At 36.7% G+C, this 25,554-nt stretch overlaps 1 protein-coding gene across 4 annotated transcripts in view; it reads right to left on the bottom strand.

The window, feature by feature from the left end:
- Positions 1–25,554, bottom strand: part of PLPP4 (phospholipid phosphatase 4) — a 149,154-nt gene that overhangs the window by 57,676 nt on the left and 65,924 nt on the right. The gene's annotated exons all lie outside the window — the stretch shown is intronic.

The following is a 25,554-nucleotide window of genomic DNA, read 5'->3' as shown; positions in this document are numbered from 1 at the left end:
AAAAAACTGCTAAAAGAAATCACAGAAGACCTAAATAGATGGAAGGGCATACCGTGTTCATGGATTGGAAGACTAAATATAGTTAAGATGTCAATCCTACCTAAATTGATTTACAGATTCAATGCAATACCAATCAAAATCCCAACAACTTATTTTTCAGAAATAGAAAAGCCAATAAGCAAATTTATCTGGAAGGGCAGGGTGCCCCGAATTGCTAAAAACATCTTGAGGGAAAAAAACGAAGCTGGAGGTCTCGCGCTGCCTGACTTTAAGGCATATTATGAAGCCACAGTGGTCAAAACAGCATGGTATTGGCATAAAGATAGATATATCGACCAATGGAATCGAATAGAGTGCTCAGATATAGACCCTCTCATCTATGGACATTTGATCTTTGATAAGGCAGTCAAGCCAACTCACCTGGGACAGAACAGTCTCTTCAATAAATGGTGCCTAGAGAACTGGATATCCATATGCAAAAGAATGAAAGAAGACCCATCTCTCACACCCTATACAAAAGTTAACTCAAAATGGATCAAAGATCTAAACATTAGGTATAAGACCATAAAACAGTTAGAGGAAAATGTTGGGAGATATCTTATGGATCTTACAACTGGAGGTGGTTTTATGGACCTTAAACCTAAAGCAAGAACACTGAAGAAGGAAATAAATAAATGGGAGCTCCTCAAAATTAAACACTTTTGTGCATCAGAGAACTTCATCAAGAAAGTAGAAAGACAGCCTACACAATGGGAGACAATATTTGGAAACGACATATCAGATAAAGGTCTAGTATCCAGAATTTATAAAGAGATTATTCAACTCAACAACAAAAAGACAGCCAACCCAATTACAAAATGGGAAAAAGACTTAAACAGACACCTACCAGAAGAAGAAATACGGATGGCCAAGAGGCACATGAAGAGATGCTCAATGTCCCTGGCCATTAGAGAAATGCAAATCAAAACCACAATGAGATATCATCTCACACCCACCAGAATGGCCATTATCAACAAAACAGAAAATGACAAGTGCTGGAGAGGATGCGGAGAAAGAGGCACACTTATCCACTGTTGGTGGGAATGTCAAATGGTGCAACCACTGTGGAAGGCAGTTTGGCGGTCCCTCAAAAAGCTGAATATAGAATTGCCATACGACCCAGCAATACCATTGCTAGGTATCTACTCAAAGGACTTAAGGGCAAAGACACAAACGGACATTTGCACACCAATGTTTATAGCAGCGTTATTTACAATTGCAAAGAGATGGAAACAGCCAAAATCTCCATCAACAGAAGAGTGGCTAAACAAACTGTGGTATATACATACGATGGAATATTATGCAGCTTTAAGACAAGATAAACTTATGAACCATGTAATAACATGGATGGACCTAGAGAATATTATGCTGAGTGAATCCAGCCAAAAACTAAAGGACAAATACTGTATGGTCCCACTGATGTGAACGGACATTCGCGAATAAACTTGAAATATGTCATTGGTAACAGAGTTCAGCAGGAGTTAGAAACAGGGTAAGACAATGGGTAATTGAAGCTGAAGGGATACAGACTGTGCCACAGGACTAGATACAAAAACTCAAAAATGGACAGCACAATAATACCTAATTGTAAAGTAATCATGTTAAAATACTGAATGAAGCTGCATCTGAGCTATAGGGTTTTTTTTGTTTTTGTTTGCTTGTTGGTTTGTTTGTTGTTGTTGTTTTTTACTATTACTACTAGTTTTATTTCTTTTCTTTATATTAACATTTTATATCTTTTTCTGTTGTGTTGCTAGTTCCTCTAAACCGATGCAAATGTACTAAGAAACAATGATCATGCATCTATGTGATGATGTTAAGAATTACTGAGTGCATATGTAGAATGGTATGATTTCTAAATGTTGTGTTAATTTCTTTTTTTTTTCTTTCCGTTAATAAAAAAATAAAAAAAAAAAAAACTGTGGTGGTTTGGAGCTGTATGTACCCCAGAAAAACATATTCTTAAACTTAATCCATTCCCGTGGGTGTGAACCCATTATAAGTCACACCTTTTGATGAGGTAACTTTAGTTAAGGTGTGGCCCACCTCAATTACGTTGGATCTTAATCGTATTACTGGAGTCCTTCAGAAGCAGAATCAAATACAGAAAGAGAGAGAGAGCCAGAGAGAGAGCAGCCAGAAGCTGAATACCAATGGAAGCTGGAAGGGAAGGGAAAGACAAAGAGATGCAACCCATGTGCCTTGCCTTGTGACAAGCTAAGGACTAAGGATCACCAACAGCCATTCCCAGAATGCCACAGTATTTAAGATGAAAGTATCATTTTGATGATGCTTTGATTTGGACTTCTTTCATTACTTCAAGACCATCAGCTAATAAATTTCCCACTGTTTAAGCCAATCCACTACATGGTATTTGTTTTGGCAGACAAGGAAACTAAAACGAAAACAAATCTCAACCAATCTTAAAAAGCTGAAATCTTATAGAATATGTTCCCTATTCACCATAAATTAAATTAGAAATCCATAACACTAAGATAGCTAGAAAAGTCTTAAATATTTAAAGAGTAAATCCACATCTAAATAACCTACAGATCAAAAAATAAATCACAAGGGAAGTCAGAAAATACTTTGAACAGAATAATAATGAAAATACAACATATCAAATTTTGTGGGACACAACTAAAGCTAAGCTTAGAGGGAAATTTACGGCTTTAATTGATTCTATTGGAAGGAAGAAAGACTTAAAGCCTATGATTATATTTACTACTTAAGTAGATAGAAAATGATGGGCAAATTAAACCAAATTAAAAACAAGGAAATAACAATGAGCAGGAATCAATAAAATAGAAAAGAGATGAAAATGTAGAAAAATAAAGACCAAAATTTTGTGCAACAATTAGTAAAACTGATAAACCTCAAGTAAGACTTATCAAGAAAAAAGGACAAAATACATATGACCAATAGGAGAACTAGAAAAGAGGATACACTATTGATCCTGTAGATGTAAAAACGTCAATATGGAAAGCCTATGAATAACTTTACACTAATAAACCCAACAACCTAGATGAAATGTACATGTTACTTGAAAAAAAGTATGAAAAAATCCTAAGGAATCAATAAAATCATCTGGACATATACTACAACTAATAAGTAAAGTTAGCAAGGTACAGGATACACAATCAATATAATTAAAAAATCAAATGTTTTTTTCAATATATTAGTGAAGAGTCCACTCCTGGCCAAACTTCTATGTTTGACCTTTCAGTCCCGACCATAGACAATTACAGGGACTTCATCTGGCAGGCGCACGGCAGTGGGGGGAGGGGGGAGCCTGCCCTCCCCCTGTCAGACTTGGTGGATGGCGGTGCGCTGTAGGCTCTAGTGGGATCAGGGACTCAGGGCCCCTGGCCGACCATGCACTAACACATGTCTGCTTTCCTAACCCAAGGCCTTTCCCAGATGCCTGTTCTGAGACCTTCTTATTGGGGGTGGGATGGGGGCTTTGACAGGAAGAAGGGGAAGACCTTAAAAACACATTTCTACTCCTAGCCCCACCCCGAGCCCTGGGGCCATACAACTGCAGGAGCCTTTGTTTGGGGCTCTCTCAGCAGTGACACGGCCCCACATTTGTAATCCATGCGACACCTGCATGGCACTATTATGTGGGGAAAAAGTAACAGGGAGGCGCTGGTGCTTTTTCTCCAGATTACCTTGTTTATACCATCACTATAAGTGATTAAAGACTTCACTGGTATTTCCATTTTGGTATTTTTGTTTATTTGTTTTTTTGGGGGGGTGCATGGTCCGGAAATCGAACCCGGGTCTCTGACATGAAAGGCAAACACTCCACCATTGAACCGCCCGTGCATGCCTTTGGTATTTTTAGTTGGCTCCACCTGGAAGTTCAAGTTTCTCATCCAGCTTTTAATTAGTGTTCCATTTATAATGGAATGCAAAATCATACAACACGTAGGGATGAATGTTTAGAAAGAAGTTCAAGACCAAAACCAGACATAGATATCCCAGAAAAGAAAACTGCAGACTGATATTTCTTATGAAGACAGATGCAGAAGTCATCAGCAAAGCACTAGTAAGCTGAATCCAGCAACATATACAAAGGATTATACACTATGACCAAAGGGGAATCAGGAATGTAAGGTTGGTTTAACATTCCAAAATCAATATAACTCAACATATTAGAAAAAAGGACATAAAACACATGACCATCTCAATAGATCAACAGATGCAGACAAAGCCTTGACTAAATTCAACACATGGCAACAAATTCAACATGTAACAAAATTCAACAAATGACAAAAACATTTAAACTAGGAATAGAAGGAAACGTCTTCAACCTGATAAGAAGCACCTATGAAAAACCCACAGGTGACACCACACTCAGTGGTAAAAGATTGAATGCTTTCCTTTTAAAATAAAAAACGAGATTAGGATGTGTGCTCTCACAACTTCTACAACACTATAACAGAGGTTCTAGCCAGGGCACAAACAAAAGAATAGGAAGAAGTGAACCTATCTCTACTTGCAGATGGAATGATCTGGTATATTGCATATCCTAACAAATCCACTCAGATACTATTAGAACTAATAAACGAGTTCAACAATATTGCAGGATACAAGATTAGTACACAAAAATCAATTGTACTTCTCTAGCAGCAATGAACAAACCAAAAATGAAATTACAAAAACAATTCATTTACCATAGTATCAAAAAACGGTAATATACTAAGGAACAGATTTTTTTAAAAAAGAAGTGCAAAACTCTTTTTATAATTTGTTCTTTTTAGAATTTCTAAAAATTATAAAATGTAGTTGAAAGAAATTAAATAAAACCTAAATAAATGGAAAAGCATGACATATTCATGGATTAGAAAAACTTAGTATTGTTAAGATGGCAAATGTTCCCCAAATTGATCTACAGTTTCATTGCAATCCTATCAAAATTCCAGCTGCCTCTTTACAGATATTGACAAGTTGATCCTAAAATTCATTTGGAAACTCAAATGACCCAGAACAGCCAAAATGATCTTAAAAAACAAAGTTGAAGGACTCACACTCCCTGATCTCAGAGTTTATTGCAAAGCAACAATAATTAAAAGATTATGGTACTAGTATATGGAATGATGTAAACAATGGAATGGAACTGAGAGTTCAGAAATAAACCCTTATATTTATAGTCAAATTGATTTTTGACAAGGAAGTTGATAATCTTGGAAAAGATTCTGCAGGTTGTCTTTTCAACAAATGATGTTGGTCATTTACATGCAAAATAATGTAGTTCTTATATAAAAACTAATTCAAAATGGATCTAAGGCCAAATGTAAGAGCTAAAACTATAAAAATCTTAGAAGAAAACACCGAGGTACATCTTCATGACCTTGAATTAGGCAAAGATTTATTTGATATGACAACAAAAGCAACACAGGGAAATTAGATTAATTGAACTTGAACAAAATAAAACATTTTGTGCTTCAAAGCATGCCAAGAAGAAAGCAAAAAGACAACCCACAGAATGGAAGAATATACTGGCAAATCATAACCTGATAAGGTATTTATATCTAAATATATGTAAATGATTACAATACAATAATGAAAAGAAAACCTAATTTTAAAAATAGGCAGAGATCTAAAGATACAGCCTTCCAAAGAATTTATACAAAACAAAAAAGATGTAGTTCTTTAAATAAAGCTGTTACTAAGTACAAAAAAGGGATAAGATCCTTACACTGAAAACCACATACACATTGCTGAAAAAATTAAGGAAGAACTAAATAAAGGCAGAGACATATTATGGTCATAGAAAGGAAGCAATTCTTGCTTCAATCAAACTATAGATTCAGTGGAATCCCAATCATAAACCCAGCAGGCTTTTTCGTAGAAAAATGTTTCTTTACATGAGCGGGCACCCACCGGGAATTGAACTTGGGTCTCTGGCATGGCAGGTAAGAACTCTGCCTGCTAAGCCACTGTGACCCACCTTTTTTTGGTAGAAATTTACAAGTTGATTCTACAATATATATGAAACTGTAAAGGATCCACAATTCCAAAAATAACTTGGAAAAAATGAATTACAAAATGAAAGACTTAAACTGCTTGACTCCTACCCTGTCATAAAGCCATCAGTGGTTCTGGCATAAGGACTGGCACAGAGATTAGTGGAAAGCATAGTGTGTCCAGAAATAGACTGACACTTATATGGGCTATTTCTTTTTACAAATATGTCAAAGCTGTTCAACAGAGAAAAGAAAATCTTTTCAACAAACAATTTTTGGATATCAATATGCAAACCCATGAACTTCAGACTCTACCTTACACCATTAGCAAAAACTAATTTAAGATAAATCAAAAACAAATATGAAAACAAAAACTAAAGTTTTTGAAAAAAACATAAAGGAGAATATCATTGCAGCTTGAGAATGGGAAAAGATTTTTCAGACGGAACACACTAAGCCATCTCCATAAAGCAAAAAGTAATAAATTAGCTTTAATCAAAATGTAAAACTACTACTCATCAAAAGACACCATTAAGAAAATGAACAGGCAAGCCACTGATGGGAGAAAACATTCACCAAACATTAATATAACAAAAGGCTTGGAAACAGCATATGGAGAAAACTTCTCCAATTAATTATCAATTAAATACTTTAGGGTCAAAAGACTTGAACAGACACTGAAGCAAGGAAGATATGCGTGTGGCTAATACTTTCCATACAGTATATACAAAAAGTATACAACATCATTAGTCACAAGGGAAATGCAAATTACAACTACAATGAAATACTACACATAATCACCAAAATGACTAAAATTAAAGAGACTGACAATATTGACTGCTGAAATAGATATGCGGTACCAGGGAGCAGTACTATGCATTGCCATTGGACATGAAACCTGTGCAAGTGTTTTTAGAAAGGTTTGGCAGTCTCTTCTAATGTTAAAAATATACCCAACTTTTAACCCAGCACGCCACTCATAGATAGCTATTCAAGTTAAATCGGGACAGACATCTAATAAAAGAATGGTACACAAATGTTCATAGAAGTTTTATTCACTATTTTAAAGACTGGAAACAATCCAAGTAGTTATCAAGGAGAGAACAGAAAACAATTTGTGGGATGGTTATTACTATGCTGAAATACATTTCAGCAATAAAAAGGAACAGATTATTGATACTTGAAACCACATGGATAAGTTTCAAGATGTTATACTGAGCAAAAGCTGCAAGGCACAAAAGAGCACAAGCTGTATGATTTCATTCATATGAAGTATAAAAATAGGCAAAACTATTCTTAACTACAAAAAAAAAAAAATACCTGAACAGTAGTTGCCTCAAGAGGGTGAGGACTTAATGATGATAGATATATGGGACTTTCTGGGATGGTAAAATAGTTATAGATTGCTATAGGAGTATGGGTTACATAATGCATCCACTTATCAAAACTGAACGGCTATTATTTATGCATTTCATTGTAAATTTTACCTTGATAAAAGTAAAATTTAAAAATCATTATCATTGAGTGGGGGTGGAAGTGGATACAGAACTACAGGAAACAAGAAGATGAGAACATTCCCTGGGTGATGGGACTCATTAAATATTTTTCTTTAATTTGTTTGAAATTTTTATAATAAAATGTTTGGAAAGAAAGGGGAAGACAGGAAGGCAGGAAGGAAGGGGAGGAGGGATATTAGGCTTTAATTATAACCTCTGATCTAGCCTACAGAAGTCAAATACAGAGGAAGAGTACTTTGAATTAATTCAACTATCCATTTCAAAAATAATATATTTATTCCAAACAGGACCTTGGAAAGTAGATGAACTTAGCACGTGAGTGATCAGTTTCTCCCATATATTTGCCTAGTTACCCTAGAACAGGGTTTCTCAGCTTCTATATTTTGGGCAGGATAACTCTTTGGTATTGGCGGGGGTGGGGTGGGGGGGGTGGAGCATCCCTGGCCTCGAGGAATTAGATGCCAGTGGAATCATGCCCCACCCTCACCCCTGCAATGTGAAAATAAAAAATGTCTCCAGATAGGGGGGATAGCACCACAAGAGGTAAAAACTGGTTCTTGGTGGGGGAGGGGTGAACTCTCAGAAATCACGGTGGTTTGAGGCACATTCAATGGCCACATTTGCATACGCAGATACACACTACATCCAGGCACTGAACTTTCATGGGAGATGGAAGGTGGGTAGGGAGAAATTAGGAAACAAATGTGTAAAAATGCCCCATGGAGGAACTTCCAGGGAAGATGGAGAGTAGGGAGCTCCAGGACTCACTCCTTAACCGACAGGCAGGAACTGTCTGAATCAACTCTTTTGCAACCCCAGAGGCCAGAAGAACACTGCACAGCACCCAGGGAAGGGCAGGAGGAAGAGGCTGATAAATTATGGCAAAGAACTGCAAATCCCTTTCTCTGCCCCCCGGCCACCAGGCCCAGCACTCACCCTCACGGCAGGCCGCTGCAGGGCCAGTTCCTGGCCAGCTGCCGGTGATGGAAAGGATAGTAAAAATCCTCTTCCCCAGGGCAGGTCTGAGGGACCCTGCTGTCCCCATTCCTCCACTCCACTCTGCACCCAGCAGCTAGCTTGGGAAACTTCCCCACCCGACTCACAGCAGGCAGCCTGGTCACCAGCTGTGGAAAACTGCTCCACGGAGCGCTGAGATCAGCTGTCCCGTCAGGCACTAGGAACAATGGTTCTGTTGGGGGCTGGGCACTGTGACCAGCTGCCCTACTGGGCACTGCGGTCAGCTGCCATGTCCTGCATGCTGGGACTACCTGCTACACTGTGTGCTGGGAACAGGCCCCCGCCTTGCAGGTCATCTTACCCATTGGCCACTCCAGCAGGGGAGAGTTGGGCCCAAGAAAACTGGCTCAATATCAGCATCTGCTGGGAAGAAGTGGTATGTGCAGTCTGGCAAACTCCCTGTCCACCTAATAGGTTTGTTTTTTTTTTCTTTTGTGGGCACCGGTCTGCACTCATTCCCAATATGTCTTGCAGTGTCTCGTTCTGGCTTCAGGATCTACTATTGCTGACGGTTTTTTTTTTGGTTCCTGGGCAGAGAGTCAAGCCTGGGTCTCCCATGTGGCAGGTGGGTGTTCTGCCACTGAAATATCCATGTACCCCTGTCTAGTTTTTAATAGATCTTCAAGTAGAACTGCATCCCCCCCGCAAGAGATCTGGCCCTTGATTTGGCAGGGAATTACTGACATAAGTGCAAAAGGAGATCTTCAACACAAATCCAACCAAATACAAAACCTTAGATGGGTAAAAGGAAATCAACTTGCAAAACAATCTTATTAAGATATCAAATGCCCCAAATGCAAAAGAAAAATCACAAAACATTTGAAAATTCAGGCAGATGTGGCCCAGACAAATGACGAAATCAAATTGCTGGAGGGGACAGGGAATTTGAAACAACTAGTCAAGGCTGTTCAGAATGACAGAAAGGGTATTGAGAAGACAGTGGAAAACCATAAAGAAGAATTTGACAGAATAAATAGAAAAATAGCAGATATCACAGACATTAAAGATGGCTGTAGACCAACTAAAAAATAAAATAGATTTGCTTCCTGGTGCCTGCTCATGTTAAAAAAAAAAAAAAAGTAAAACCACACAACAGCAGATTTGAAGAAGCAGAAGAAAGAATAAGTGAACAAAAGGACAGGAAAATTGAATTTGAACACACAAAAGAACAAACGGCAAAAAAGATGGAGAAATTTGAATGGGCTCTCAGGGTAATGATGGACAACATGGAGTGCACAAATATAAAAATCACTGGTGTCTCAGAAGGAGAAAAGAAGAGCAAAGGAATAGGAGGATTAGTTGAGGATATAAGGGGGGAAAACTTCCCAACCCTTATAAAAGACATAAATATACAAATCAAAGAAGCCCAATGATCCCCTAAAAGAATAAGTCCAAACAGGCGTACTCTAAGACACACACTAATTTCAGTCTGTCAAATGTTGAAGAGATGCAAAAAATCTTGAAAGCAGCAAGAGAAAAGCGACTCACCACGTACAAGGGAAACCACCTAAGACTGAGTTTGGACTACTCAACTGGCACCATGGAGACAAGAAGGCAGCACTATGATATATTTAAGATCCTGAAAGAGAAAGTCTTCCAGACAAGAATTCTTCATCCAGCCAAGATGTACTTCAAAAGTGAAAGTGAGATTAAAATCTCAGACAAGCAAATGCTGAGAGAATTGTCAACAAGAGACCAGCCCCACAAGAAATACTAAAAGGAGTCCTGTCAGCTGAAAACAAACACAGGGGAGGGAGGTCTGGAGGAGGGCACACAACGGAAGAGTGCCAGCAAGTATAATTTAAAAGACAAAGAGAGAGAGAGGGAAAAGAATATATAAAGCTGACAAATAAATACTAAAGGATAAAATGGCAGAGTTAAGAATTGTTTTTATAGTGATAACTCTGAACATTAATGGACTAAACTCATTAATCAAAAGATATGGATTGGCAGAATGGATTAAAAATATGATTCATCTATATGCTGTTTTATAAGAGATGCATCTCAGACCCAAGTGACAAACAGACTGAAAGTGAAAGGATGGAAAAAGATGTTATATATGAGCTGTAACCAAAAGAAAGCAGGAATAGCTATACTAATATCAGATAAAATAGACTTTAAATGAAAAGATGTCATAAGAGCCAAAAACAGACACTACATTTTAATAAAAGAGATAATTTACAAGGAAGAAACAACAATCATAAATGTTTATGCTCCCAATCAAGGAGCTCCAAAGTACCTGGGGCAAATACTGGCAAAACTGAAGGAAGCTACAGATGTTTAAACAAAAATAGTGGGAGAATTCAATACATCATTTTTCCACTATAGATAGAACAACCAGAGAGGATCAACAAGGAAATAGAGAATTTAAACAATGTGATAAATGAACTAGACCTAATAGACATATATTCACTGTTATACCCCCAAACACCAGGATATATATTCTTCCCTAGAGGTCATGGAATGTTCTTCAAGATAGCATACGTTGGGACACAAAACAGGTCTTTATTAATTTAATAAGATTGAAATTAAGCAAAGCATTTTCTCTGACCACAACGAATGAAGCTGGAAATTAATAACCACCAATTAATTGGTGAAAATTATTTTCACCAATATATGGAGATTAAACAACATAGTCTTAAATAATCAGTGGGTCAAAGAAGAACTTGCTAGAGAAACTGGCAAATATCTGGAGATGAATGATAATGAACAGCAAACTAACTCCAAAGCAAATAGACAAAGAGAAATAAAGTTTAAAGCAGAAATACATGAACTGGAGAACAAAAAACAACTGAAAGAATCAATAAACTAAAAGTTGGTTCTTTGAGAAAATCAATAAAATCAATGGCCTTATCTAGGCTGACAAAGAAAAAAAGAAAGGGCACAAAATCAGAAATGAGAGGGGGAACGTTACCATGGATCCTGAAGAAATTTTTTAAAATCCTAAGAGTATACTATGAACAACTATACACCAACAAACTAGACAATGTAGACGGAATGGGCAAATTTCTAGAAACCCATGAACTGCCTATACTGACTAGAGAAGATCTCAACAAACCAATCGCAAGTAATGAGATTCAATCAGTCATCAAAAAACTTCCTACAAAGAAAAGCCCAGGACCAGACAGCTTTGTGAGGAATTTTATCAAACATTCCAAAAAGTACTAACAACAACCCTGCTCAAATTCTTCCATAAAACTGAGGACAAAGGAATGTTACCTAACTCACTTTATGAAGCTAACATCATTCTAATACAAAAATTGGATAAAGATGCTACAAGAAAGGAAAATTACAGACCAATTTCCCTAATGAACAGAGATGCAAAAATTCGCAACAAAATACCTGCAAATCAAATCCAATGACAGATCAAAAGAATTATACATCACAATCAAGTGGGTTTTATACCAGGAATGCAAGGGTGGTTCAACACACGAAAATCAATAAATGTAATACAGCACATCAACAAACTGAAAGGGAAAAATCACATGATCATACCAATTGATACTGAAAAAGCATTTGACAAAATTCAGCACCTTACCTGATAAAAAAAATTCAAAATGTAGGAACTGAAGGAAACTCCCTCAATATCATAAAGGGTATATATGAAAAACTGATTCAGAATTATACTTAATGATTAGAGCTTGAAAGCATTCCCCTAAGATCAGGACAGAGATAAGGATGCCCATTTTCACCACTATTATTCCACATCTCACTAGAAGTTCTAGCTAGAGTGATAAGATAGAAGAAAGAAATAAAAGGCATCCAAATTAGAAAGGAAAATGTAACACTTTCATTATTTGCAGATAACATTACCCTATACTTGATAAGGCCTGAGAAATCTACAACAAAAGTATCTGGGCTGACATACAAATTCAGGAAAGTGGCAGGATATAAGATTAATGTACAAGAAATCAGTAATGTTTCTATACACAAGTAATAACCTAACTGAGGAGACAATTAAGGAAAAAATTCCATTCAAAATAGCAACCAAAAGAGTCAAGTATCTAGGAATAAGCTTAACTAGGGATGTTGAGGACTTATACACAGAAAACTACAAAACACTGCTAAAAATTTTTTTTTAATAACATAGATGGAAAGACATTCCATCCTCATGGATAGGAAGACTGCATGCTGTTAAGATGTCAAATCTATCCCAATTGATCTACATATTCTACGCAGTAAAATAAAAATTTCAACAACATACTTTGAAGTGATGAAAGTAACTCATTCTAATACAAAAAGCTGATTATCAAATTTACCTGGAAGGGAAAGAGACCTCAAACAGCTAAAGATATCCTACAAAAAGAAGAATGAAGTGGGAGGACTAACACTTCCTGACTTTAAGGCTTACTGTAAAGATTCAGTGGTCAAAACAGTATGGTATTGGCACAAAGACAGAAGTATTAACCAATGGAATTGATTGGAAGTACAGAGATAGACCACAAAATCTATGGTTAATTGATCTTCAGCAAGGCCCCTTAAAATACAATGAACTGGAACAGGATAATCTTTTCAATAAATGGGCATGGGAGAACTGGGTATCAATAGTCAAAAGAATGAAAGAGGACCTCTGCCTTATACCCTATACAAAAATTGCCTCAAAATGGATCAAAGACCTAAATATAAGAGACAGTACCATAAAACTCCCTGAAGAAAATACAGGAAAACATCTTCAAGACCTAGTGATAGGAGATAACTTCTTAAACTTTATACCCAGAGCACAGGCAATGAAAGAAAAATAGATAAATGGGAACTCCTTAAAATCAGAAGCTTCTGTGCCTCAGAGGGCTCTCAAAAATCTGAAGGGCAGCCAACTTAAGGGGAGAAAATATTTAGAAACCACATATCAGATAAAGGTTTGATATCCTGTGCATATAAAGAAATCATGCAACTCAACAATGAAAGCACAAACAACCCCATTATTAAATGGACAAAGGATATGAGTAGACCCTTTTCTGAAGAGCAAATGCAAAGGGCTAATAAGCACATGAAGAGATGTTAATCTTCATTAGGTAAACGGAGATGCAAATCAAGACTACAGTGAGATATCTCACACTTATAAGAATGGTTGCTATTAAACAAACAGAAAACTATAAATGTTGGAGAGGCTGTGGAGAAACTGGAACATTTATTTATTGTTGGTGGGAACGTATAATGGTACAGCTGCTATGGGAAACAGTTTGGTGGTTCCTCAGAAAACTAAATGTTGAGTTGCCCTATGGCCCAGCAATATTAATACTCAGTATATGCCTAGAAGCTGAAAGCAGTGATACGGATGGACATCTGCACACCAATATTCACAGTGCCACTATCCACAATTGTCAAAAGATAGAAACAATCCAAGTACCCATCAACAGATGAGTGGATAAAAAAAAATGTGGTATATACATATGATGGAATATTATACAGCTGTAAAATCAAATAAGGTCCCGAAGAATATAACAACACAGCTGAACCTTGAGGACATAATGCTGAGTGAAATAAGTCAGACACAAAAGGACAGCTCCTGTATGATTTCACTATTCTGATTCCGGTAAAGGTAAATTCAGAGGTTATACTGTAGAATATAGGTGACTTAGAGGTACACAGGAGCTAGAGATGGGCAAGAAGTTACCCAATGAGGTTGAACTTAAACGTAAAGGAAAGAACAGAAGTGATGGTACCAGATTAGTGGGGATATAAGTAACATTGTCATATTCATGGTAAATGTGACTGAAAAGGGATGTATCTTATCAATTAACTGCAATCATAAATAAGTTCTTGCATGAACTACTTCAAAGGTGTGATCTTACATAAAGAATCAATAATAAGGGGGAATGGGGGAAAACTAAAATAGCATACTATGGGTCAGAGTTAAGAGGAAGACATCAACAGTACCACAGAAATACCTGGGGTAAATAATAGGGGGAAGGGACAAGAGATTAGGGGAAATTTTGGTTTGATATTTGGAGAGACTGTGTTCACTGGTTCTTAGTCTCACTGGACCAATGACAATTGTCTAAAATTGAGAGTGCTGCTGACGGTACAACCAAGTGAGGACACTGGGAGACATGGTTTGCTTATTTTGGACATTATCCATGATATCCAGTGGATGGAGAGGGCTAAAGGGTACAATTACTGAGAAAGTCAATAGGCTAACCATGACATACATACATATATATATATACATATATATATATATATGTATATATATAATGGAATATGGTGTGGCTATACAAAGGAATGATGTCACGAAGCCTGCAACAAACTGAACCTGGGGGACAATGCGTTGTGCAAAATAACTCAGAAATAAAAGAACAATTATGCTATGGTATCTTTCAGAAAACACCTTTAAGAAAATTGGAGCCTCGACTGTAAGGTTTCATAGCAGCCATACTTTCTTCAAGGTTGTAAGTATTTTTCTAGATCTGAGACACTGAGCTATATGTGTATAAATTGGTATTTCCCTGAAACTTTGAGTCCCTCTTATACCTATGACTCAGAGCTCGAGATCCGCAGCTCTGAAAGTCAGCACTACTACATACAATAACAGTTAAAGTAACAAAGAAAGAGATCAGGAGTGGCTATACTAATATCCAACAAATTAGACTTCAAATGTAAAACAGTTAAAAGAGACAAAGAAGGACACAATATATTATTAAAAGGAACAATTAAGCAAGAAGACATAACAATCATAAATATTTACGCACCGAACCAGAATGCCCCAAAATACGTGAGGAATACACTGCAAACACTGAAGAGGGAAATAGACACATATACCATAATAGTTGGAGACTTCAATTCACCACTCTCATCAATGGACAGAATATCTACACAGAGGATCAATAAAGAAATAGAGAACCTGAATATTACTATAAATGAACTTGACTTAACAGACATCTATAGGACATTACATCCCACAACAGCAGGATACACCTTTTTTTCAAGTGCTCATGGATCATTCTCAAAGATAGACCATATGCTGGGTCACAAAGCAAGTCTTAACAAATTTAAAAATATTGAAATCATACACAACACTTTCTTGGATCATAAAGGAATGAAGTTGGAAATCAATAATAGGCAGAGGGCCAGAAAATTCATAAATACATGGAGGCTCAACAACACACTCTTAAACAACAAGTGAGTCAAAGAAGAAATTGCAAGAGAAATTAGTAAATACCTAGAGGCAAATGAAAATGAAGACACAACATATCAAAACTTATGGGACGCAGCAAAGGCAGTGCTAAGAGGGAACTTTATTGCCCTAAATGCTTTTATCAGAAAAGAAGAAAAGGCAAAAATGCAGGAATTAACTGTCCACTTGGAAGAACTGGAGAAAGAACAGCAAACTAATCCCAAAGCAAGCAAAAGGAAAGAAATAACAAAGATTAGAGCAGAAATAAATGAAATTGAAAACATGAAAACAATAGAGAAAATCAATAAGACCAGAAGTTGGTTCTATGAGAAAATCAACAAGATTGATGGGCCCTTAGCAAGATTGACAAAAAGAAGAAGAGAGAGGATGCAAATAAATAAGATTAGAAATGAAAGAGGAGACATAACTACTGACCTCACAGAAATAAAGGAGGTAATAACAGGATACTATGAACAACTTTACGCTAATAAATACAACAATTTAGAAGAAATGGACAGGTTCCTGGAAAGACATGAACAACCAACTTTGACTCAAGAAGAAATAGACGACCTCAACAAACCAATCACAAGTAAAGAGATTGAATTAGTTATTCAAAAGCTCCCTAAAAAGAAAAGTCCAGGACCAGACGGCTTCACATGTGAATTCTATCAAACATTCCAGAAAGAATTAGTACCTACTCTCCTCAAACTCTTCAACATAATCGAAGTGGAGGGAAAACTACCTAATTCATTCTATGAAGCCAACATCACCCTCATACCAAAACCAGGCAAAGATATTACAAAAAAAGAAAACTACAGACCAATCTCTCTAATGAATACAGATGCAAAAATCCTCAATAAAATTCTAGCAAATCGTATCCAACAACACATTAAAAGAATTATACATCATGACCAAGTAGGATTCATCCCAGGTATGCAAGGATGGTTCAACATAAGAAAATCAATTAATGTAATACACCATATCAACAAATCAAAGCAGAAAAATCACATGATCATCTCAATTGATGCAGAGAAGGCATTTGACAAGATTCAACATCCTTTCCTGCTGAAAACACTTCAAAAGATAGGAATACAAGGGAACTTCCTTAAAATGATAGAGGGAATATATGAAAAACCCACAGCTAATATCATCCTCAATGGGGAAAAATTGAAAACTTTCCCCTAAGATCAGGAACAAGACAAGGATGTCCACTATCACCACTATTATTCAACATTGTGTTGGAAGTTCTAGCCAGAGCAATTAGGCAAGAAAAAGAAATACAAGGCATCAAAATTGGAAAGGAAGAAGTAAAACTATCACTGTTTGCAGACGATATGATACTATATGTAGAAAACCCAGAAAAATCCACAACAAAACTACTAGAGCTAATAAATGAGTACAGCAAAGTAGCAGGCTACAAGATCAACATTCAAAAATCTGTAGTTTTTCTATACACTAGTAATGAACAAGCTGAGGAGGAATTCTAGAAACGAATCCCATTTACAATCGCAACTAAAAGAATAAAATACCTAGGAATAAATTTAACCAAAGAGACAAAAAACCTATATAAAGAAAACTACAAAAAACTGTTAAAAGAAATCACAGAAGACCTAAATAGATGGAAGGGCGTACCGTGTTCATGGATTGGAAGACTAAATATAGTTAAGATGTCAATCCTACCTAAATTGATTTACAGATTCAATGCAATACCAATCAAAATCCCAACAACTTATTTTTCAGAAATAGAAAAACCAATAAGCAAATTTATCTGGAAGGGCAGGGTACCCCGAATTGCTAAAAACATCTTGAGGAAAAAAAACGAAGCTGGAGGTCTCGCGCTGCCTGACTTTAAGGCATATTATGAAGCCACAGTGGTCAAAACAGCATGGTATTGGCATAAAGATACATATATCGACCAATGGAATCGAATAGAGTGCTCAGATATAGACCCTCTCATCTATGGACATTTGATCTTTGATAAGGCAGTCAAGTCAACTCACCTGGGACAGAACAGTCTCTTCAATAAATGGTGCCTAGAGAACTGGATATCCATATGCAAAAGAATGAAAGAAGACCCATCTCTCACACCCTATACAAAAGTTAACTCAAAATGGATCAAAGATCTAAACATTAGGTCTAAGACCATAAAACAGTTAGAGGAAAATGTTGGGAGATATCTTATGGATCTTACAACTGGAGGTGGTTTTATGGACCTTAAACCTAAAGCAAGAACACTGAAGAAGGAAATAAATAAATGGGAGCTCCTCAAAATTAAACACTTTTGTGCATCAGAGAACTTCATCAAGAAAGTAGAAAGACAGCCTACACAATGGGAGACAATATTTGGAAACGACATATCAGATAAAGGTCTAGTATCCAGAATTTATAAAGAGATTGTTCAACTCAACAACAAAAAGACAGCCAACCCAATTACAAAATGGGAAAAAGACTTAAACAGACACCTACCAGAAGAAGAAATACGGATGGCCAAGAGGCACATGAAGAGATGCTCAATGTCCCTGGCCATTAGAGAAATGCAAATCAAAACCACAATGAGATATCATCTCACACCCACCAGAATGGCCATTATCAACTAAACAGAAAATGACAAGTGCTGGAGAGGATGCGGAGAAAGAGGCACACTTATCCACTGTTGGTGGGAATGTCAAAGGGTGCAACCACTGTGGAAGGCAGTTTGGCGTTCCTCAAAAAGCTGAATATAGAATTGCCATACGACCCAGCAATACCATTGCTAGGTATCTACTCAAAGGACTTAAGGGCAAAGACACAAACGGACATTTGCACACCAATGTTTATAGCAGCGTTATTTACAATTGCAAAGAGATGGAAACAGCCAAAATCTCCATCAACAGAAGAGTGGCTAAACAAACTGTGGTATATACATACGATGGAATATTATGCAGCTTTAAGACAAGATAAACTTATGAACCATGTAATAACATGGATGGACCTAGAGAATATTATGCTGAGTGAATCCAGCCAAAAACTAAAGGACAAATACTGTATGGTCCCACTGATGTGAACGGACATTCGAGAATAAACTTGAAATATGTCATTGGTAACAGAGTTCAGCAGGAGTTAGAAACAGGGTAAGACAATGGGTAATTGAAGCTGAAGGGATACAGACTGTGCAACAGGACTAGATACAAAAACTCAAAAATGGACAGCATAATAATACCTAATTGTAAAGTAATCATGTTAAAATACTGAATGAAGCTGCATCTGAGCTATAGGGTTTTTTTTGTTTTTGTTTGCTTGTTGGTTTGTTTGTTGTTGTTGTTTTTTACTATTACTACTACTTTTATTTCTTTTCTTTATATTAACATTTTATATCTTTTTCTGTTGTGTTGCTAGTTCCTCTAAACCGATGCAAATGTACTAAGAAACAATGATCATGCACCTATGTGATGATGTTAAGAATTACTGAGTGCATATGTAGAATGGTATGATTTCTAAATGTTGTGTTACTTTCTTTTTTTTTTCTTTCCGTTAATAAAAAAATAAAAAAAATAAAAAAAATAAAAAGTCAGGAGAAGGGAAAGTAATGGAATTCAATTTGCACAAGGATTATTTTCATGATTCATTCTGGTCATCAATGTGACCCAGGAATGGATATTTAATGCATCTTGAAAGCCGTGCAAGAGGTAACATATTTGAGATTTAAAAAGATGACGTCCACATTCATTCATTTTTATTAGTGTCTCTTGACACTCTTTAGTTCAATGATTTGCAAAAGTTTATATTTCTTAATTCTCAAATTATGCAAATGGTTTGATAGAATTTATCTTTTCTAAACTCTCCTTCATAGACATGGACAATAACCTACCCAGCATATATGTAGTAAGCTATTCAAAATTTATGTAAGGTGAGCAACTTAATTTCTGCATATGAAAAGCACTCAAGAAATTTTAGGTATCATTTGTTATTATTAAAGCACAATTAGTAACTTTTTCCCATACCTGAGACCGGGGTTTGATTCCCTGAGCCTGCCCATGCAAAAAAACAAAGTAAAACAAAATGAAACACGATTAGTAATTTTTTAAAAAAGTTCCCATCAGGATATTGCTCTTTGATAGTTCATTATACTATCATTTTTCATTATATCTCAGGCATTAAAAATATTATATTTCTTTCTCTATATAAACATATTTATGTATATATGTAAGATAGATCAAATATAATGATTAATTAAAACCCATATTCTCGCCTCTAGCTTATAAAAATAAAATATTGCCAATAGAATGGGCTTCCCTTCAATTTCTGTTCCCTCTTCTCCAGAAAGCCTTTTCATATCATTTGCTTAATTTTTTCCAATTGAGTTATCACTTTCTTATTGATTTGCAGGTATTTAATAAATTCTAAAATGCCAAATTTTATGTATATTTAATGTAAATATATTGTCTCAGCTCGTGGTTTATATAATCTTTTACTGTTTTTTTCAGTAGTGTCTTTAAACTATTAAGAACAAATATCCTTACTTTTAATTTTTAGAATTTATCATCTTTTCCTCTATGTTTTATTCTAACCAGAAATGTGTTAAGAAACCATTCCTTATCTTGATTTCATAAAAGTAGTCCTTGGTGTTCATGCATATAATTTATTGAGCACCTACTATATGCTGGGAATATTCCTAAGATTTCAAATACAGCTCTAAATAAAAGTTCCTGAAATTTGTCTTTCAAAAAAAAAAAAAAATGTACAGTGTGCCACAAAAGAGTACAAGACAAGTAAACACAAAACAAAGAAATAGGATATGATGGCTCATCCAAAAGGAGATGATAAAGATGCAGAAAACACCAATGAATAAAATGAAAATGTGGACACGCCGAACAAAGACTTTAAAAACTGATCTTATATAACCTTTACAGTGTGATTGTGTGACTGTGAAAACCTTGTGTCTGATGCTCCCTTTATCTAGGATATGGACATACAAAATATGGATAAAACATAAACAAAACATAGCGGGAACAAAGGTTAAAATATATTGGGTAGATGGAAATACTAGTGGTCAATGAGAGGGAGAGGAAAGGGGTATGGGATGTATGAGTTTTTATTTTTTGTTTTTATTTCTTTTTCTGGAGTGACACAAACGTGCTAAATCATGATCATGGTGAAGAATATACAACTATGTGACGATCTTGTGAGCCACTTATTGTACACTATGTATGGAATGTTTTTATGTTAAGGATGTTTGTGTTCGTATATTGTTTTATCAATAAAAATATTTTAAAAAATGATCTTAAAAATGCTCAAGGAGGCACTGGGCATGTCTGCATTAACCTCTCTCTCGTGTACTCTCCCTTTTTTAATGAACTTCTCTTTAAGAAACTTTACTACTTATTCCTACTGGCCCTCTCGTTTCTAAATTCTTTTAGTTTGGAGACTACCAAACCTGGATTGATGCCAGCAGGGCATCAGTTATATATTCTGGCGAGCCTGCCAGGAGTGATTTCAAAAGACCTCAGGAGAGGGCGGGCCACAGTGGCTCAGCAGGCAGAGTTCTTGCCTGCCATGCAAGAGACCCGGGTTCAATTCCCCGTGCCTGCCCATGAAGAAAAAAAAAAAAGATCCCAGGAGAGCAACATCTTCCACATAAGACACCAGTCCTCAGTCCTCAAGACCTGTGTTACACAGGTCACAGAGAAGAAAGCAAGGAGAAACCAGAATAAGGCATGGCTCTTAGCTTTGGCTATGAACAGTAACCAGCCACCTCAGGGCCACTCGTGGAAGAAGCCACCAGGAACCTGTCATCAATGTGGAGAGTTGGGGCACTGAAAGCGGGAGTGCTCCCCCAAACACCAAAGGAGCCCCAAAGATGGAGAGAGTCTCCAGAGCCCTGTCTACGAGGTGGGAAGGCAGGACATTGGGCCTGAGAGTATGCTGAGCCTCCAGTGGGGAGCGAAGCTTTTCCAAAAGCCCGGTTGGGTGCCTCCAACCAGGATGGCGGGGACCTGGAGACAATGGCTCTCTGGATCTCGCCGAAGGATACAGAAATCGTGAAACCCCAGGTGTCTCTAGAGGTGGTGGTGTTTGCAGCAAACAACAAATCAGAAATTTATCTTTAGCAAAAAGAGACTTTCAAAAGAAGCAAGAGTACATCTAAACAGGACCTGCCCATCTGCGTGGAGAGCTCAGTCTGGATAATTACTAAAGGTGGCATCCTGGGCACCAGAAATCCTGATTCAACTGCACATCAGCACATGGGTGGCTGTCCACATTCAAGTGTGACTGCGACATCCTTATATGGCCAAAAGAATGAACATGGGGCAGAGCAGCTCTAAGTGGACCAGAGCATACTTGCCTTCCCCCAAATACTGCTCTTTTCTCATTTCTCAACATTGCAGGCTGTAAAGCTGCAACCTCCTGTTCCCATGCTCACAGACGAATACAGAAGAGGTGGCGGAAAGTTAGTAAGAATGATGGGATGGGTGGATTGTAACAATATTTTTGCATCTCCCAATATCCCCCAACCCTTCCAACATTGTCAGCAATTATGCATATTCCTACATGTATTCTCTCAATTCTGTGAAAATACAAAAAGTTTATTCCTCAATCTTCATTTAAAATGAAAGGGATTTAACTCTTTCAGGGGGTACTGAAGCAAGATAAAACAGGAAAACTTTAAGTCCCTCTGAAAGAGTTACCAGAATACTACAAGTCCCTCATTACTTATCTAGCTCCAAAGGAACTAATATTGAGCTGCAAACTACCTGGGACAAAAATTCCCCTAAAACCCCCAACCTCCCCCTAAACCACTGAAATCTCCCCAAACCATAAAAGCTTATACAATTCTGGGCCAAAACCAAACTGAGTTAATAATAGGAAGCATAGGTCATAATTGTTAACCATTTGCCCAACGACAAACTTTAGGTATGTAATAAAAAACCATGAATTCTGTTAGCTATCTCCTCCTAGAACAAAGAAGACACCTAGTATTCAAAGGTGACTATGGAAACCTGCTACCAACGAAACTTTCCTATAAAACAAGCTGGTCCACTCCACTCAGTGTGTGTCCTTCCCTTGGGCATGTCTGCGTTAACCTCTCTAATATGTACTCTCTCTTTTTAATAAAATTCTCTCTAATAAACTTTACTACTTATTTCTAAAAAAACAAATGCTCAAGGAGATGAAGAAAACACAGAGAAGGAACTAAAGGATATCAAGAAAGCAATGAATGAGCAACATGAGATTTTAGTAAAGAGACAGGAATTTTAAAAAGGACCCAAACAGAACTACTGGAGTTGAAGATCATAACTACTGAAATGAAAAATATCCAGGAGGGTGTAAGAGCAGATTGGAGCTAGCAGAAGAACGAATCAGTGAATCTGAAGACAAGACACTTGAAATGGGTCAGGGTGAGGAGCAGAAAGAAAAAAGAAATATTAAAGGTGAAAAGAGCCTACAGCAGCTATGGGACCTCATCAAGTACACCAACAGACACATTATGGTAGTCCCAGCAGAAGAAAGAGAAAGGGGCAGAAGGAACATTCAAAGAAATGACATCACTTCCCAAGCTTAGCAAAAGATGTGAATCTGTACATCTCAGAAGCTCAGAGAACACCAAACAGGCTTCACATGGTAAAAAAAATAGTCCCGGTTATCTGCTGATTATACTATCAAATGCAAAGGACAAGGGCAGAGTTCTGAAAGTTGCCAGAGAAAATCAACATGTTTTACTACAAGGAAGTACCAACAAATTGAGTTCTAATTTCTTATCAGAAACCATGGAGAAGAAGGCAGTGGGTTGAAATACTTACAGTGCTGAAGGGAAACAAATGCTAACCAAGAATTTTATATCCAGGGAGACACTTTCAAAAATGAGGGGGAGACAACTCTGCAGGTGAAAGTATTGCCCTCCACCCTACGTGGGACATGACAGCCAGAGGTGAAAGTCTCTCTGGTGACATGGAGATGACTCCCAGGGATGACGACAGCCCTGGTACCATGGGATCAATAATTCCATCCTGACCAAAAGGAGAAAAAGAAGTGTAACTAATAAAGTATCAGTGGCTGAGAGAGTTCAAATAGAATCAAGAGGATATTCTGGAGGTCACCCTTACGCAAGCTTCAGTTAGACATTGCTACCTACCAACCTGCCAAACCCCAACCAACACCATTTCTGCCAACCCTAAAGAACAGCTAGGGCAATATATAAGATTCTACAAAGGTTCCAAGCACTAGAGTAACTTTCCAGAAACCTACAACCTCCAGATGGGTCCCTGGACCAGATAAGTCCTAAAACCTAGAGGGCCCAGCTTCTCCAGAACATCAGCTAGTTCCATCTCCCTAACCCATATTATTAACAGCCCCTTCCAACATGAAAAAGTTAGAATGGCCATAGCCCAAATACCCCTATAGAGAGGGATAGAAAGATCAAAGGTGATGGTGGAGTTATACAGAGAAGATAGGATTTAACAAATGACTATAAGATATTTCTTTCAGTCTCCAGTATCTTAGAGCAGCTGGAAGTAAAACCCAAAATTGTGGAATTGTAACCCATACCAAACTCTGAACTCTGTTCTACAACTAATTCTGGTGCTGTGCTTTGAAATTTGTTGCTTTTTTGTATATATGCTATTTTTCACAAAAAAAAAGAAAAAAAATCGATGTGATGATAAAAAAATATTTATTCCTTCTAGTCTCCTATATTCTGGAGCAGCTAGAAGGAAAAATCTGTAATGATGGTAGGGTAGCCCAAGATAAACTCTGGGATCTGTCCTTTAATTACTTGAAGAGTGCTTTGAAGACTATTGCTTTTTTCTTTCTTTGCTTTAATATATGCTATATTATACAATAAAAAGAGTTTTTTAGAAAAGTACCACACTGATGCAAAGTGTTAAGAATAGGGAAAACTGTGTGTGTGAGAAGGGCGTATATGGGAACTTTTTACTTCCTGCATGACATTTCTGTAAACCTACAACTGTTCTAATAAAACAAAAATTAAAAAAATATATAGCATAAAGAAATAAAGACCTGCAGTAAAAGTAAATGTTTGGGTAAAGATAAACGCCTATATAATTGTATTTTATTGTTTGGTATGTAACATTTCTTACTTCTTACAGATGCTAAAATTCAAATGAATAAAAAGCAATGATAAATCTATGTTTTTGGACATACAATGTACAAAGATATAAGCAGTGACAAATGCAAAAAATGGTGGAGGGACAGAGAAATATAAGAAAATTATATGTGTATGATATTGAAATTAAGTTGGTATCAAACCAAATATGATTATTTTATATTTAGGATGATAAATTTTAATGCCACGGTAACCACTGGGTAAACATATGAAAACTATATCCAGATAGAAATGAGAAGGCAGTCAATATGTATAACGCATAAAAGCAAATACATATAAAATTAGGCTTTAATGGAAGTAAGGGACAAATAAAGGAATAAAACTTACTAAGACTAAATAGCCAAATAGCAGAAGAATGCCTGTTATCAGTAGTTACTTTAAATATAAATGGATTAAACTCTCCAGCCAAAAGACAGAGATTGGCAGAATAGATAAAAAAGCTTGACCAACAATAAGCTGTCTGTAAGAGACTTAAAGTCAAATATACAAGTAAATTGAGGGTCAAAGGATGGAAAAAATATATACCATGTAAATAGTAATCAAAAGAGAGCTGATGTGGCTATACTAATATCAGGTAAAATAGACTTTAATTAAAAAAACAGTTACAGAAGACAAAGATGGCCATATTGATAAAGGGGACATTCAACAGGAAGATGTAATACTTGTAAATGTATATGCACCTAATAGCAGAGCCCCAAAATGTATGAAACAAGTACTGACAGATTTGAAGGGAGAAACTGACAGTTCAACATTAATAGTAGGGGACTTTAACACACTACTTTCAATTATGGATAA

Source organism: Tamandua tetradactyla, chromosome 13 (assembly GCF_023851605.1).
Source record: "Tamandua tetradactyla isolate mTamTet1 chromosome 13, mTamTet1.pri, whole genome shotgun sequence".
NCBI classification, from domain to species: Eukaryota; Metazoa; Chordata; class Mammalia; order Pilosa; family Myrmecophagidae; genus Tamandua; species Tamandua tetradactyla.
Note: the sequence above shows the minus strand (reverse complement) of the source record. Positions and strands in the feature narration are given on the sequence as shown.